The following is a 17330-nucleotide window of genomic DNA, read 5'->3' as shown; positions in this document are numbered from 1 at the left end:
AATGATTTCACCATCATCATCAGAAACGTAGTCCTTCCTAAGCAGTCTTTTCCGCTCTCACCCTCACTTGATGTTGCTGTTTTGCGAGGTGCCCTCTAGCTGGTTCCAACTAGTAGCAGCCCTATGTAGAACAGAATGAAACGTTACCCAATCTTACCCCATCCTCACAATGGTTGCTATGCTTAAGACCATCATTCCAGCCACTGTCCATCCATTTGAATGAGGGTCTTCTTCTTCTTTACTAACCTTCTGCTTTACCAAGCATGATGTACTTTTCCAGGGACTGGTTTCTCCTGATATCGTATAAACATTCTCACTTTTGAAGAATATTATGGCTCTACTTCTCCCAAATGGATTTGTCTATTCTTTTGGCAGTTCGTGATACTTCCATTGTTCTGCACAGGCTCCGTATTTCAAATGCATTGATTCTTCAGTCTTCCCTATTCAATGTTGCACTTTCATTGCGCATGAGGTTATTCTTGAAAATGCCGTGGGCTGCATTAGTCTTGAAAGTGACATCCTTGCTCTTCTAAAGAAGTCTTTTGCAGCAGATTTACCAAACGATGTGTATTACATAATTCTTTGATGGATGCTTCCATGAACATTCACCGTAGATCCAAACGAGATTAAATCATTGACAACGTCAATCTTTTTTCCATTCCCCATGATGCTATCTATTGGCCCAGTTGTGAGGATTTTGGTTTTCTTTAAATAAAGTTTCAATCAGTATTGAAGTCTTCATTCCTTTACCTTCATCAGCAAGTCCTCTTAATTTTCAGAAAGCAAGTTTGCGTCATCTGCATGTTGCAGGTTATTAACAAGCCTTCCTCCAAACCCGATGTCCCATTCTTCTAAATAGAGTCCAGCTTCCCAGATTATTTGCTCAGCATAAAAATTGGATACGTATGGTACAAAAGTACACCTTAAAGTACACCTTTACTAATTTGAAACCATGCAGTATTCAATTATTCCGTTTCAAAGACTGCCTCTTGGACCGTACAAAGTTTCTGCATGCACACAGTTATTTTGGAATTCTCATTCTTCTCACTGCAGTCTATAGTTTGTTATGATGCACATAATAGAATGCCTTTGATTAGTGAATAAAACATAAGAAAACACCGCTCTAGCATTCTCTGCTTTGATTTAAGATATATCTGACATCCGCAATGACATTACTTTTTTTGATCCTTTTCAGAATCTAGCTTGACTTTCTGGCAGCTTATTGTAAATGTGCTGCTGCAACAGCTGCTGAATGATCTTCAGCAACATTTTTCTTGCATGTGATATTAATGGTCTTGTTTGGTGATTTCCATAGTCTCTTGGATCACTTTTTGGGGGAACGGTTCCAAATGTGGTTCTCATCCAGCTGATTGGCCAGAGAGCTGTCTTCCAAATATCTCAGCATAGGTGAGTGAGTGCTGCCCGTGCTTCATCAGTTGGTTGAAATGTCTCAGTTGGCATTACAGCGATTCCTAAAACCTTGGGTTTTGCTAATACTCTCAGGACAGCTTGCACATCTTTCTTCAGTACCTTCAGTTCTGACCACATGCTATCTTTTGACGTAGTTGAAGGTTGACTCGTTCTTTATGGTACAATGCTTCTGTGTATTCCTGTCAGCAACTGCTGATGCTTTCTGCATGGTTTAATATTTTGGTCACAGAACCATCAATATTTCAACTCAAGGGTTGACTTTTTCCCCTTTTGTCCCTTCAGCTTATGAAAAGCATATTCTTCCTTTTTGGTTTTCTAACATTAGATTTTTGCTCATTTAAATATAATACATTTTGGTGATATATAAATATGGAACTCTTTTTAAAAGCAACTTAACTATAGAGTGTATGCTATGTCCATTTTATATCAAGAAAGCTATTAAACAAAACAAAGCAAAAAAGAAAGCAAAGCTTACCAGTGGTTATAATTGGTGGAGGAGGAAGGGCTATTGCGTAGGGCGTATTCCGTTTATGTCAATTACAGTGGGATAATTTGGAAAAGGATATCCATAATGGTCGTCTAACACTAAGGGTGTTATCAAAGGCACTGGATTATACATGCAGAAGTTGTTGACTTGGAGATTTGTGTGTGTGTGTTTTTGCCACAATTAAAAAATATCATTACACGGATAACAATGAGTACAAGGAAGAAGAAAATGTTCTATAATTGATGGTGGTAATTATTGCACAATTCTTCTTTACATGATTGAACTATGAATTTGTACGATATGTGAATTCAGTGTCAATAAAACTTTTAAAAGAAAAGATTACAGCCAAGAAAAAAAGAAAAAAGATCTAGTTTCAGGATCTTTTCTGCCGTTCACATTGATCTTTTCTTCTACCTATCTTTTTAATGAAATTTTACTTTCTCCATATGTGGTATAATGTTATTCATGTAATTTCACAGCTATTCATGCCTTCTATTATTAATGTTCATCCTGTCAAATCTTTTTAGAGATGTTCTCAAAATTCAGATGAGATATACTCAATATTGTATTTTGAAACTTCAGCTTCAAGTTGAACTTATAGATTGGCTGCTGATACTGAGCTTCTCCACGGTCCTCTTTCACCGAGGTAGCCAATTTTACCCCAGGGTATCCTGTCTAGTAAGGTTAGTGTGGACCGTTACCAGGTGTGGTTGAAAAAGGTCTTGACCGTGAATGATGTGTTGTCTGTGCACAATCCCCCCCTGCGTTCCAGAGTTTCTTTTCTATCACAAAGCCCGCAAACTCCAACTACTGTTGTGTCTTCTTTGATTCCGACTTTTGCCTTTCAATCATCAATAATTATTAGTGCAGATTGACTGCACATTTTATCAATTTTAGATTTACGTGTTTGGTAGAATTTAATTTCTTCATCACTAGCTTTAGTAATTGATGTTTGAATTTGAATAATAGTTGTATTAAGCAGATTTCCTACTATGCAGATAGATATTATCTTACCACAGACAGCATTCATCTATGTTGTAGCATTTTTAAAGCCTTTGACTTTATTGATGGCTAAATTTTGTCCCACTTCATGTGTCTATTACATTTTTATTAAATAACATGTTGTTGGCATTCAGGTGGTTTCTAATTTCAGATATTGTGAACAGGGCTGCGGTGAACACTGTTTTTCAAATAACTGTCCCTGCTTTCAGTTTTTGCTTTGTTTGTTTGGTATATATCTCGAATTTTGATGAGTATTTTTTAAATGAGAGATCAATTTCATTGCATAAACCTTAGAATAAATAAAATGTATGTGAATGTACATTGGAACATTGATTTATTGAAGATGCATATGAAGAAGTTAAGAAAGGATTGGGAAAAGAAAGGGTTGGCGACTTGGTCAGGAAGTGGCAAGGAATCAGAATCTGGGCTATCCTAGAGGGTAGAAGAAGGAAGTTAACAGAAATGTCCGATGTGTCAGTTCAGAAAATTAATGAATAAAGCAAATCCTTTGGATTTTGACAGAATAATTCGTTGCTATTTTAGTGAAAGCCTTTTTAGGGACGCTTGCAGAGACTTTTGGAGTCAGGAGAACAAAGGATTGGTGGGTAAACAGGATGTTAGAAACGTAGTATAAAAAGTCATTGGAAGAAGTTTGGCAGTGGAGGAAAAGTGAGAGTGCGGAAGCGCATAACCAGGGATGTGAGCTTATTAAAAATAGACATTAGAGCGCTTTTATACGTGCAGAAAACAGAAGGAAGGAGCAGACGGAACACCCATGGGAAAAAAATAATTGATGCGACAGAAGAACGTTCTGTGGCAGGAGTGGATAGGCCAGAACACAGGGCTAACACAGGCAGGAAAATGCTTAGACCTTTGTGATGGATATGAGGAAGGATGATGAGGGAGGGGTTGCAATGAAGATAAAATGTCTCTAGTATCTGTTTTATGACTCTGCATTTAAGCATTTCTGAATTATCAAGCTCCTCTCTTCATGTACATATGTAATCTTAGCCACACTTCCAAACAAAGCCTCTGGCAAAACTTCTTTGTTATGATCAATCTTATTGAAAGTTTTCTCTATCCTCTCTACACATATCTTTATGCATACATTGTCCTGTAATAGGATTTTACTTCTCAGTCTCCCCCTTTATGTCCAAGTACTTTGGATGTAGAAGCGTGCCTTTGTATTTCAGAGTATAATTTATATGAAGAACTCCATCTGTGTTGTTGAAAAATGGTTATTGTTGCTTAGCTGAAATTACTGCAGGCATATTTCCTCATAAATCCTGTGGGTGGTGAAGTATGGGGATGGGGAGGTCATCCTCATATGGGTTTTTGCTGTGAATTTTCCTTCCAAGCTTGAGTTACAATTTCTTCTACTAATTTTCGGCCGGTAACTGTTTGCTCTGACTTTGACTCTACTCCAGGCTACTAAAACATAGATTCACCTGCTGTCTTTCTGCATTTCACAAGACATCCTAAGCAACAGAATTTTCCTCAAATGCTGAGGTTTAATTGAGAAACAACAAGCTGCATATAATAGAGATGAAGAAAAATGGAATATTAAAAGCCATGATAAAATAACAACATCAAAAATATAAATCTCACCACCAGTCAGTACCTACTACAGTTAAACACTCATTGGTTTTTCTTATGTTATACCAGCCTATCTGGTATAACCTTTCTGTATCTCTCCCAAGAATTTCTTCTCCACTTTTCTCGCTCTTCCATGGTGCTCACCCTCCCCCTATAAGTTAGGCAAATAAAAGACATCTAAAGAAGCACACTCACCACTTGCCTGTCTGTTTGGCACACTGTGGTGACTTTGTGATGTTGTGCTGCTGGGAATTAGGCCATTAGTATTTCAAATACCAGCAGGGTCACCCAAAGTGGCCAAGTTTCAGCAGAGCTTCCAGACTAAGAGCACAGTACAAAAGAGGGGTAGGCTATCCCCTTTGAGGGATTAGCCACTGAAAACCATACGGAGAGCAGCAGAGAATTGTCAGAGGTAGTGCCAGAAGATTGAGGTCCTCAGATCAGAAGGCACTCCAAATATAACTGAGGAAGAGCTGTCTTCTCAAAGTACAGTCAACCATAAGAATGTGGCTGGAGTAATGCCTTTGGGAGACCTTTGGGACCTTCATTTGCTGATCGTGCATGACTTAAATTAGAAGAAACAGCTGTAAATATCAATTAATAGTTGGAACTTGGGGTGCAAAAAGTATCAATCTAGGAAAATTGCTATTAGGGAGCTGAAATTGATTTACTTGCCACTTTGAATTGGGCAGTCATATGGTTTCTTGTGATTGGAATGACATATTCGACAGGAATAGAGTTAGATTCACCATCAAAAATAACATTTCAAGATCTATTTTGAAGTACAATGAAGTCTGTGATAGAATAATGTCTATCTGCATACATGGAAATTAGTTAACAAAAGTTTTATTCAAATTTATGCAACACCCACTAAAGCTAGTGATGAAGAACTTCAAGAATTTCATCAACATCTTTAGTCTGAAATTGATTAAATATGCAAACATGAGGCATTGAAATTGGCAATTGGAATGTGAACGTTAGAAACAAAGAGAAAGAACTGTTGTTGGCTGTACTTGGTGGTAGAAATGAAGCTGGAGATCGCATGATAGAACTGTAAACGATCAATGAGCCTTTCATTGCAAATAGCTTTTTCTGTCACCACAAAAGGTCTTCTCCAGACAAATCCCCCTAAACTAAATTCATGACATCTGTGGGAAGGGCAATGAAGAAGTTCCAGCTGAGCACATAAAACCAGGGCAGCATAGGCTAACTTTGATGCAACAGACTACCAATTCCTTTTGTGCAACTTCAGGATGAAGCTGAAGACATTAGAGCAAGGTGACAAGAGCTAAACTACACCCTTGATTATATCTCACCTGAATTTCTAGAACATTTCAAGAACCGATTTGACACATTGAGCACCAATGACAGAAGACTTGATGAGCTGTGGGAGGACATCAAGAGCATCATTCAGGAAGAATGTAATGTAAAAGGTCATTAAAAACACAGCAAAGGAAAAAAGATCAAAATGGATGTCAGAAGAGACTCTGAAACTTGCTCTTACTTGCAGAGGAGCTAAAACAAGTAGAAGAAATGATGAAGTCAGAGAGCTGAATAGAAAACTTCAAAAGGCAGCTCAAGAAGCCAAAGTCAACTATCATAGTAAATGTGCGAAATCTAGAGCTAGAATATTAAACGTGAAGAATACACGTAGCATTTCTTAAACTGAAAGGACTCAAGAAAAAAATACAAGCCTCAATTTGCATTATTGAAAGATTCTATGGACAAAAATACTGAAGTATGCGGGAAGCATTGAAAGGCGATAGCAAAAATACATAGAGTCATTGTACCACAAAGAACTAGGAGACATTTCCATCCTGGCCCACCAAGACCTGAGGATGATATTCTTGCTCAGAGCACCCAATGCACAGAGAGAACCATAGGGTCAGCCCCACTATGAGACAGGACATCTCTCACTGACCCATAGCGTTAAGGGGGACAACACTGGAGACACAGTGCATGAATTGTGCCCAATCTGACCCCACCACACCAAGGTGAAACACTAAGATGTGCAACAAAACAGCATGGGGAGCAGAGCAATGAAATTCCCAGGGAATACCAAAAATAGACTTTGAGGCCAGGGTGTGAAACCCCATCAGACTTGACTTGAAAACACTCCTGAAGGTCAACATAAAGACCTGGAACTATTTGTAGGCTTTTTTTTAGTAGTTGCTTTTTGTTTTTGTTTGTTTTATTTTCTTTTGTTGCCTTGTTTTGCTCATTCCTGTTTTTGTGTGCACATTATTATCTCTGCATGTCTATCTACATAAGATAGATGGGGTAAACAATCTGGAGGAGAAAACAATGGACCAACTGTTCTGGGGGACATGGGAGAGGAGGAGGTGGGGGAAAGAAAGTGGGTGTTAACAAGCCCAGGGACAAGGGAACAATAAGCGATCTAAAATCGATGGTGAGGAGGGTGTAGGAGGACTGGTGGGGCTGCATCAAGGGCAAGGTTACTGAGAGGAATTACTGAAGCCCAAATGAAGGCTGAACATGATAGTGAGATAAGAGGAAAGTAAAAGGAAATACAGGAAAGAAATAGACGGCAAAGGGCATTTATAGAGGTCTAAATATGGCATGTACATATGTAAATATGTTTATATATAATGATGGGAAAATAGATTGATGTAAATATATTTATAGGCTTAGTATTAACATAGCAGATAGACATTGGACCTCTACTCAAGTACTCTCTCAGCACAAGAACACTTTGTTCTATTAACCTGGCATTCCATGATGCTCACCTTCCCGACACGATTGCTGAAGAAGAAGTGGGTATATACACAAGTATGGTGAAGAAAGCTGATGGTGCCTGGCTGTGAAAAGATATAGTGTCTGGGGTGTTAAAGGCTTGAAGATAAATAAGTGGTCATCTAGCTGAGAAGCAACAAAGCCCACATGGAATAAGCACACCAGCCTGTGTGATCACAAGGTGTCAATAGGATCAGGTATCAGGCATCAAAAACTGAGAATAAAAAATGATATCAGTGTGAATTATGGGGAGTGGGGAGTGGAGACCTAAAGCCCATCTATAGGCAACTGGACATCTCCTTACAGAAGGCTTCATGGGGAGGCAATGAGCCAGTCAGGGTCCAGTATAGCATTGAAGAAATACACAACTTTCCTCTAGTTCTTTAGCATCCTGCCCACCCACTATGGTAACCCCAATTCTACTTTACAAATCTGGCTAGAATAGAGCATGTACACAGGTACAGATAAGAATTGGAAACACAAGGAATCCAGGACAGATAAACTCCTCGGGACCAATATTGAAAGTAGCCATACCAGGAAAGGTAAGGAGTATGTGGGGGAATATAGGGGGAACTGATCACAATGATCTATCTATAAACCCCTCCCAAGGGGATGGACAACAGAAAAGTGGGTGAAGAGAGGCATCAGTCATTGTAAGACATGAAAAAATAATAATAATTTATAAATTATCAAGGGTTTATGAGGAAGGGAGGGTGGGGGAAGAAGGGGCAAGTGAGAAGCTGATACAAAGGGCTCAAGTAGAAAGAAAATAGTTTGAAAATAATGATGGCAACAAATGTACAGATGTGTTTGACACAATGGATGGATGAATTGTGATAAAAGTTGCATGAGCCCCAATATACTGATTTAAAAAACAAAACATAACTAGATGACATTTCACCAATTCAGGAGGTACAATATGAGCAAGAACCAAAAGTGCTAAAGGAAGAAATTCAAACTGCATTGAGCGCATTAGCCAAAAGCAAGGTTCCAGGAAGTGATGAAATACCCATTGAAATGTTTCAACAAGTTGATGAAGCAATTGAAGCACTTACTCATTTATGCCAGGATATCTGGAAGATGTCAGACAAGTCTAGGCTGAAAGCAAAGAATATTAGAACGCTATTTGTGTTTACTTGTGTTTTATTGATTGTGTGGATCATAACAAACTATGGATAACCTTGAGAGAATGGAGATTCAAGAACACTTCTTTCTGCTTATGTGAAACTTGTACAAGAATCATGAGGCAGTTGTGTGAACAGAACAAGGGAATATTGCATAGTTTAAAATTAGGAAATGTTTGCATCAGGGTTGCATCCTCTCACCATAATTATTCAATTTGTATGCAGAGGAAATAATCAGAGACTCTGGACTATAAGAATATGGCATCAAGATTGGAGGACATGTGATATGCAAATGACACAACTTTGCTTGCTGGAAGTGAGGAGGACTTGAAGCACTTGCTGATAAAAGATCAAGGATTGCAGCCTTCAGCATGAATTACAACTCAATGTAAAGAAGACCGAAATCCTCACAACTGTATCAATAGGTAAGTCACATCATAATAAATGGAGAAAAGGTTGAAGTTGTCAAGGATTTTGTCTTGCTTGTTATCTACAATCAATGCTAGTAAAGAGATCAATGGAAACATTGCATTGGGTGATCCTGCTGCATTTGCCACTTTAATGTGTCGAGAAGAAAAACTGTTACTTTGGAAGAAAGGGGAAAGAGGGAACATATATAAAGCCAGTGCCAGATGAATGCAGTGTGTCCGCAAGGAGTGAGGAGCCAGTAGAGGGGCCTGAGGGCTCAGACCCCATACCAGCTACATGGACAATTGCCCATCCCCACAGAAGAATTTACTTGAGAGGATGACACTGAAGCTGCAGCTAAGGGAGAGGGGCATGTCTGATCAGAGCAAATGGGAGTAATAAAGGGGGAAGGAAGAGATAGTGTAACACATCCTGGCTCATCAGGCGGGAGGATGAAATCCCCGCTCTGAACAGCCAATGGACAGAATGGACAATATGGCTGATCCCACTATGAGATATGCCATCCCTTGATGGCCCAGGGCCCTAAGGGGGACAACACTGGAGATTCAGTTTGGTGACTGACCCAGACTAACCCTGTGACACCGAGGCAAACCACTAAAAGCGTGAGGCAGAGCAACCGTGGGAGCAGAGCAGGGAGCCCACGAGGTAGTACAAAGGACAGACTCTGGGGCCAGAGCATAGTACCCCATTGGACCTGACTGAAGGACACACCTGGAGAATCAAAATCAGACCTTGATCTATTTACAGGTTTTTCTTTCTTTAAAAATTTTTTTCTTTCAATTAATTTATTCTTCTATGGATAATTAGTTTCCTTTTTTGTTGTCATCGCTGTGTTCTCACTCATCATCTGTCTTGCTATGGCTTGATTTTTGGTGCATATTATTATCTCTACAGATCAATCTAGATAATATAGACTGGATGAATAGTCTGGAGGAGAAAACAACAGGACCAATGGTTCTGGGGAGACACAGGAGAGGAGAAGGTGGGGGTAAGGAGGTGGTACTGATCAACCCAGGGACAGGGGACCAACAAGTGATCCAAAATTAGTGGCAAGGAGGGTGTGAGAGGCCTGGTAGGTATCCAGCAAGAGCAAGGTAACTGAGAAATTACTGAAACCCAAATGAAGACTGTGCATTCTAGTTGTACAAGAGGAAAGTAAAAGGAAATAGAGGAAAAATCTAGGAGATAAAGGGTATTTATAGAGGTCTAAAGACTGGAATGTACATATGTAAATATATTTATATGAGTGTGGGGAAATCTAAGTGCATATATTTATAGGTCTAGTATTAAGGCCACAGATGGACATTGGGCCTCCACTCAAACACTTACTCAATGTAAGAACACGTTGTTCTATTAAATTGGCGTTCCAGGATGCACACCTTCCTGACACGATAGCTGAAGAAAAATGTGTACATAAGCAAATGTGGTGAAGAAAGCTGATGGTGCCTGGCTACCAAAAGATATAGTGTCTGGGGTCTTATAGGCTTGAAGATAAACAAGAGGCCATCTAGCTGAGAATCATCAAAGCCCACATGGAAGAAGCACACCAGCCTGTCTGACCATGAGATGTAAAAGGGATCAGTTAACAGACATCAGAGAACTAAAAATCATAACAGTGGGTGCCCACCTTCCTGATATGAGCAATGAAGACAAACGTGTGCATAAGCAAATGTGCTGAAGAAAGCTGATGGTGCCTGGCTACCAAAAGATATAGCGCCTGGGGTATTAAAGGCTTGAAGATAAACAAGTGACCATCTAGTTCAGAAGCAACAAATCCCACATGGAAGAAACACACCAGCCTGTGTGACCACGAGCTGTTGAAGGGATCAGGTATCAAACATCAAGGAACAAAAAAATCATATCATTGTAAATGTGGTGTTCTCACTACCAAGAACTCTGCTGCAGAGGAGGATGGTAGAAGAGTCACTGTCAGATTGATGAGCTGTGAGAAAGAACAAAACTGCCATTTTTGTGTTTGAAAGTGGAAGAGACAATATGCCATGGAATATAGGCAGCTTCGAAGGACTTAAAAAAATTAAAGAAATACATTCTCCCACTGAGTGTCCAGAAAAGAACTTTGTCTTAGCAACATATTGATTTAAGCCCAGTGAGACTTTTGCCAGTGACTTTGTAGTAACTAATTGTTAAGGCAGAAGATAGAAAAGTAATACTAGGTTGCAGATATCAACCCAAGTTTTCAATTATTTTATGATATAGACAATATAATTCTTTTGACTCAAAATCCTCTTTAAGGTCTGACCCCTTCCTTTGACACATGATAAAGAACTTTGTATTAGGTCACGGTGTCTAATGAAATACAACCAGTGTCACGCAAACATGTAGAAATGGTAATCTGATATCAAGAAGGCATCCTGTCCAGAACAACTCGAGGCCAGAAGTCCGATGAAAGCTGAGCTCTCCTCAGAATCACAGAGCTGGAGGCTGATGATGCCGAAAGGTGAAGGGGAATGCAGGAGGGTCACAGGTTGGTGGATGCACAGTTACATGGATCTAAAGTCAGTGGAAACAAGGGAGGGTGCCAACAGCTCGCATGGTCAGGAGCCCACACGGTTCCACACCGGACGACAGGCAGAGTCCCAGCAAGCAGGAAGGGGAAAGGGCAGAGGAAGAGTTAGTCCCCAGTTTATTCTTATAAAAACGCCACTATATTTTTATGCAAATTCAACTTGACATAGAATTTAACTGCCACAAACATTAATAAACCTGCTCTTATAAGTGCACCATGTATCCTATCCCTAAAATTACGGAGAAATAACCCGATCATTTTCATGCCCTCTTGTTATTGTTATGAAAACATTTTATTTCTATCACAAATATTCTGCTCCATGAATGATTTTAGAAACAACTTTCTCTTCCGTCCAGAAAGCTGCTAGAAGTACATTTGGGTGTACTGCATTATGCATTTTAAATAGGGATGTGGAAGGAATTAGCTTATTGGAAGAAAAGAGCAGAAAATTTTGAGGTATGAAATTGTTAAAAATAGGAGTTGGAGACTTTGTGAAGTTTTCCAAATAGGCTCTCCCAACTCATTATTAGAGAGCAACAATTGAAAGGGGAGACATATTAACTTTACTAAAGTTAAATAAAAACAGAATACAACTAAATGCTTTAAAGCAATGAAGTGGAGATTCCTATATTACATATGAATGAAATTCTAAGGTAGTACTTCTCAAACTTGAAAACCAAAACAATAACACGACCACCGCCAAAACAACAACAAAAACCACAACAAAACACTTGGAGCTTTGGTTAAAATGAAGATTCAGATTTAGTGGACATCGGTGGGGATTGAGACTTGATATGTAAGAAGATGCTTGGGTAGTACACTGAGTTGGGCTGCTAAGTGCAAGGTCAGCAGTTCAAACTAACCGGTTGCTCTGAAGAGAAAGATGAGGCTTTCTATTTCTGTAAAGATTTACAGCCTTGGGAACCCACAGACTGTGGCAGTTCTACTCTGTTCTGTAAGATTGCTTTGAATCAGAATTGACTGGAATACCGTGCGTCTGGTTTTTTTGAGTTAACAAAGTTCTGAAGAACTAGTGATGCTGGGAGCTAAGCATCAGACTGCTATTGCCAAGGTCTTGGTCCAAACCCACCAGCCACTGATAAGGAGAAAGATGAAGCTGTTTGCTCCAATAAAAGATATTCAGTCTTGGAAATCCTAAGGCATAGTTTTCCTCTGTCTTTAGGATGTGAGGAGACCTGGTAGCAAAGGAGACCTCGAATCGACCTGCTAACCAGAGGTCAGGCATCTAAAACCACAGCTGTTCCACAAGAGAAGGATAAAACTTTCTGTTCTCTTAAAGATTTGATGTGTTTTTACAAGGTCTTGCTGATGCGGCTAATCCCTGGTTCATAATTCTTAAAATAAATAAAAAAGTTTTATTGGCACACAATCCACACAGCATACAATTCAGCAGTTTAACCGAATCAAAAGATTTGTACAATCATCACAATTTTAGAACATTTTCTTCTTTCTGGAATTCACTGTCATTAGCTCCCATTCTCAACCATCATCCCCTGCCATACCTCCAAGAAATCAGTAATTCCATGACTGTCTCCAAAGATTTCACCCTTCTGGATTTCATCTGGTTCATATTTCAATTAGCAAATTCATAGAGCATCTTGAGCACCATAAGTTTGAATTATGTTCTTCCATGAATCAAACACATAGGAAGTGCATATACTCTAAAACTCAGTTTATATAACAAAACAAAAGTCCTTTTCAACAGATATATGTAATTGAAAAGTTTGTGTGTGTGTGTGAAGAATGTATTATTGTGAATGTCTCTTGTAATTACAGATGGCTTCATTAAATAATTCTCTACAAATGACTTCATAACCTTGACAAACCACATTCTCCCAATTAGGTACATCAAGTACATATTCAAAACAGGCTTCCACAACTGCAAGGACTTGTTCATCAATGGGCCAGATGAACTAACTGTATCAAATGGTTAGCTGTTTCAAGCTTCTAGTAGACTACCTTTGGCTGGGTTTCATAAATAATATGGGTATCCATATCTATATCCAGAAAAAAAAACAGTGCAGTAAACCCATGTTCTTTGCCCAGACTTATAACGTATTAATGCTCCTTAACAATGCCTACAAGGTCCCACATGGTTAATTTCCTGTTTAATTTTGTTCTAGTTTATCTTGTTTGTTGCTTCATCTCCAGCTGCACTGCTAATCCTTAGTTTCTTCAGTAACCATTCTCTTTCCTAACTCAGCACTCTACCACTCTACCACTAAATATAACTCTCCTCAACTTCCTCAATCAATTAACTCCTAATAATTCTTCCAATTGCAACTCAAAAACCACTTTTTGTTACCTGTCTCTCACTGATCAAGCTAAATCATGTATCCTAACCATATTTGTACATTCTTACTTATTACCTTTATCACATTTCATATTTAACTGGGTGATTGACTTTGTCTCCCTAGACAACAATATATTTCATGAGGGAGGGTTTAATTCTGCTTTATTCCTTATTGCACTAGAGCTAACTAATCAATGTTTGATAAATATTATTGAAAGAATGAATGAACCAGTTTAGAAAACCAGCATTAGAATCAAGCCCTTATCAACTAATAGAATAATACCTGGATGGAAAATAAACTTTTAGAATAAAACTTATTTATTCATCAATTCTGGACAATATGTAGGCTGATAAATTTCCACTTATATGTTCATTTGCATGTTTTCATTCATAAATAACAACTATGCCAGATGCTGGGATTATGTTAGATGCTGTTAAATTGGTTTGTTTTTAATCATTTTATTGGGGGCTCTTACAGATATTATTACAATCCCTAGTTCTATTGGATCAGGCATAATTGTATAATTGCTGCCACCATCAATTTCAAAACATTTTCTTTCTATGTGAACTCTTTGATATCACCTCTCCTTTACCCCTCCCTCGCTTGCCCTTCACCCCAGGAATCCTTGTTATTATATTACTTTTATTATTTTGTCATATCTTACACTGTCCAATGTATCCGTTTACCTGTTATTTGTTCCCCTCGAGTAGGGTTATATAATCATCACTGTTATCAGTTCCCCTTCGTTCCCCCACTGCTCCTCTCTTCCCAGACCCTGAAGGAATTATTACTACCATTACTATTTCTACCTTGGATTCCATGCATCAAATGATCTTAATTATACAAATGAACATACAGGTCTAACAAGATAATGAGGTAAAACTAGGACCGTAAGAGTAAAGGGAGGAAATAATAAAGAACTAGAGCATAGTTATGTGTTTTATTGGTGATATCCTGCACCCTAGATATATCATCCCTTCCATGTGATCCTTCTGTGAGGGATGGTCTAATTGTATTATAACAGGTGGGTTTTGGGTTTCAACTTTGTCTACACTCTTTCATGTGAATATGATTGCATGTTTTTGAACTTCTGATACCTATTTCTGTAGACACCTCATAATCACACAGGTTGGTGTGCTTCTTCCATGTGAGTTTTGTTGCTTCCCTGCTAGATGGCTGCTTGTTTAACTTCAAGTCTTTAAGAACTCAAACACTTTATCTTTTAATAGCTGGGAACCATCCACTATCTTTGCCACATTTGTTTATGCACCTATTTTGTCTTCAGCAATCAAGTCATACACACACACACACACACACACAAATACACTTATCTATACATTTATATATATTTATACTTTCATATATATAGTTTTTACTTTATTGTTCTTTCCTGATTTTCTTTTTCCTTTCCTCCTGCCCCACTATCATTTTTACACCTCATTCACAATTATTAAATCCTCTCGATACATTTCAATTGATCAAACACAACCAGGAATGCTACACCCTCCTCTCCGTCAATTTTAGCTCCTTTGCTATTTCCCTGTCTCTGTCACTATTAGCTCACCGCGCCCTTCCCTTCCCTCCTCCTCTTCCATGCCCCTCCCCCCAAGAACCATCCTTTCCATTGCTGTTTCCATGGGACTGCTTATTCTGCTTATCTTATATAAATAGACACCAAAAGAAAAAGAAATAAAAGAGAGAGACCATACTAATAGTTCCAAGTCTAACCGCTGTCCTGACCCTCTGGTAAATAGTGAGCAGGCCCTGTTATAATCCATCAGTTCTAACCCCTTCTCTTTCAGGGATCCATATCCCAGGACCTGCTTACCTCAGTAGACTCATGTTACACTTGTCCTTTTGTGCTCAGCTAACTTTGCTCAGCATAATATCCTCCAATACTTTGCACAAGATGAGGTGCTTCATTGTTTCATCACTGTTTTTTGGGGGTTTGCGTGATACTCCATTGTGTATATATACCAGAGTTTTTAAAATGCATTTTATTTATTGATATTCGGGCTATTTTTTTTTTTTGCCTCAATTCTTGGTGAATTGTGCAGCAATGAACATTGGAGCATAGCTTTCTGGTCCTGGTCTGTTTCTTATTTCTTTAGGGTATATGCCCAGTAGTGGAATTGCTGGGTTGTAAGGTAACTTGAAAGCATCTGTTTCAGGTATCACCAAATCACTTTCCACAGTGGTTGTACGTATGTACAAGACCAACAGCAGAGAATGAGTGTTCCTATATCGTCACACCCCCTCCAGCATTTGCTGCTTTTTGTTTTCTTTTGAATTGGGCATCCTTGTGCGTTTTAGGTGGAATCTCATGGTTGTTTTGATTTGCATGTCCACCATGGCTAATGATCAGGAATATTTTCTGATATGTTTATTGAATCTTCTGTTCAAATCTTTTGCCCAACTCCTCAGTGGGCTATGTACTTTTTTCTTCTTGTGGGATTTCTCATTACTCTCTTAATGAAGTCTTTTGATGCACATAAGTGTTTTATCTAGTATGTTCCACGGGTCTCTTTTATCTTCGTCTGGGTGGATATCCTTCATTATTGTTGATAGCCCATGTATTCCCTTTGCTAAGGTTCTTATCTTTGTCACAAATTTTTCATTGATGATCCTGATAGTTTTGGGTTTGACCTTGAGGTCTGTGATCCACCTTGAATTTGTCCTTGTGTATGGGGTCTTGCTTCATTCTTCTGCAGGTTAAGATCCAGTTTTTTCAGCACCAATTGTCCAGCTATCTATCATTCTACCAGTACTATGCTATTTTGACAACTGTGACTGTATATTGTTTTAAACTCAGGTAATGCACGCACACTAACTTTACTCTTATTCTTGAGGAGTTCTTTCTTGCCTTCCATATAAACTTGGTAGTCAGTTTTTCCATTTCTTTGAAAAATGATGCTGGAATTGGTATCAGGGTTGATTTGAACCTTTATGTCTTAGGTAGGATTGCCATCTTTAAAATAAAGGGGCTATTGCAAAGTGGTTACTGATCCATGAACATGGATAGTTTTCCATTTTGAAGGTCCCTTTGGGTTTCTTGTAATAATGCTCTGTAGTTTCCCTCGTACTGATCTTTTGTTGTTGTTAAGTATATCCCTAGATATTTCAATTTATGCTTGGCTATTGAGAAGGATACTACCTTCTTGATTTCTTTGTATGTAATCCCATCAGTTCTACATAGCAATCCAATTGACTTCTGCTTGCTGACCTTGTATCCTGTCACTCTACCATATTCCTTCATTGGTTCCACCACTCCTATTGTGGAGCTTTGGGGGTTCTCAATATTTAAAATCTTATCGTCTGCAATATAAATCATATCACTTGAAAATAATTATTATTTCACTTCTTCTTTACCCAGAGGTAAACCTTTGATATCCTTCCATTGCCTTGTACTATTAGCTAGGACCTCCAGGAAGATGGTGAACAGAATTGGGGACAAGGTGTATCCTTGCCCGGTTCCCTTTTTAGTGGAAATGTTTTTGTCTTTTCTCCATTGATTGTAATGCTGGCTGTTGGATTTTCATATCTTTGGTTAGGTTTGCCAATGGTTCGTTGATTCTGTTAATCCTCTCAAAGAACTAGATTTTTACTAAGATGATTTTCTCCATTGTTTTTGTTGTCCCACTCATTTTATCTCTGCCCTGATTTTT

Source organism: Tenrec ecaudatus, chromosome 2 (assembly GCF_050624435.1).
Source record: "Tenrec ecaudatus isolate mTenEca1 chromosome 2, mTenEca1.hap1, whole genome shotgun sequence".
NCBI classification, from domain to species: domain Eukaryota; kingdom Metazoa; phylum Chordata; class Mammalia; order Afrosoricida; family Tenrecidae; genus Tenrec; species Tenrec ecaudatus.
This window is presented reverse-complemented; position numbering follows the sequence as displayed.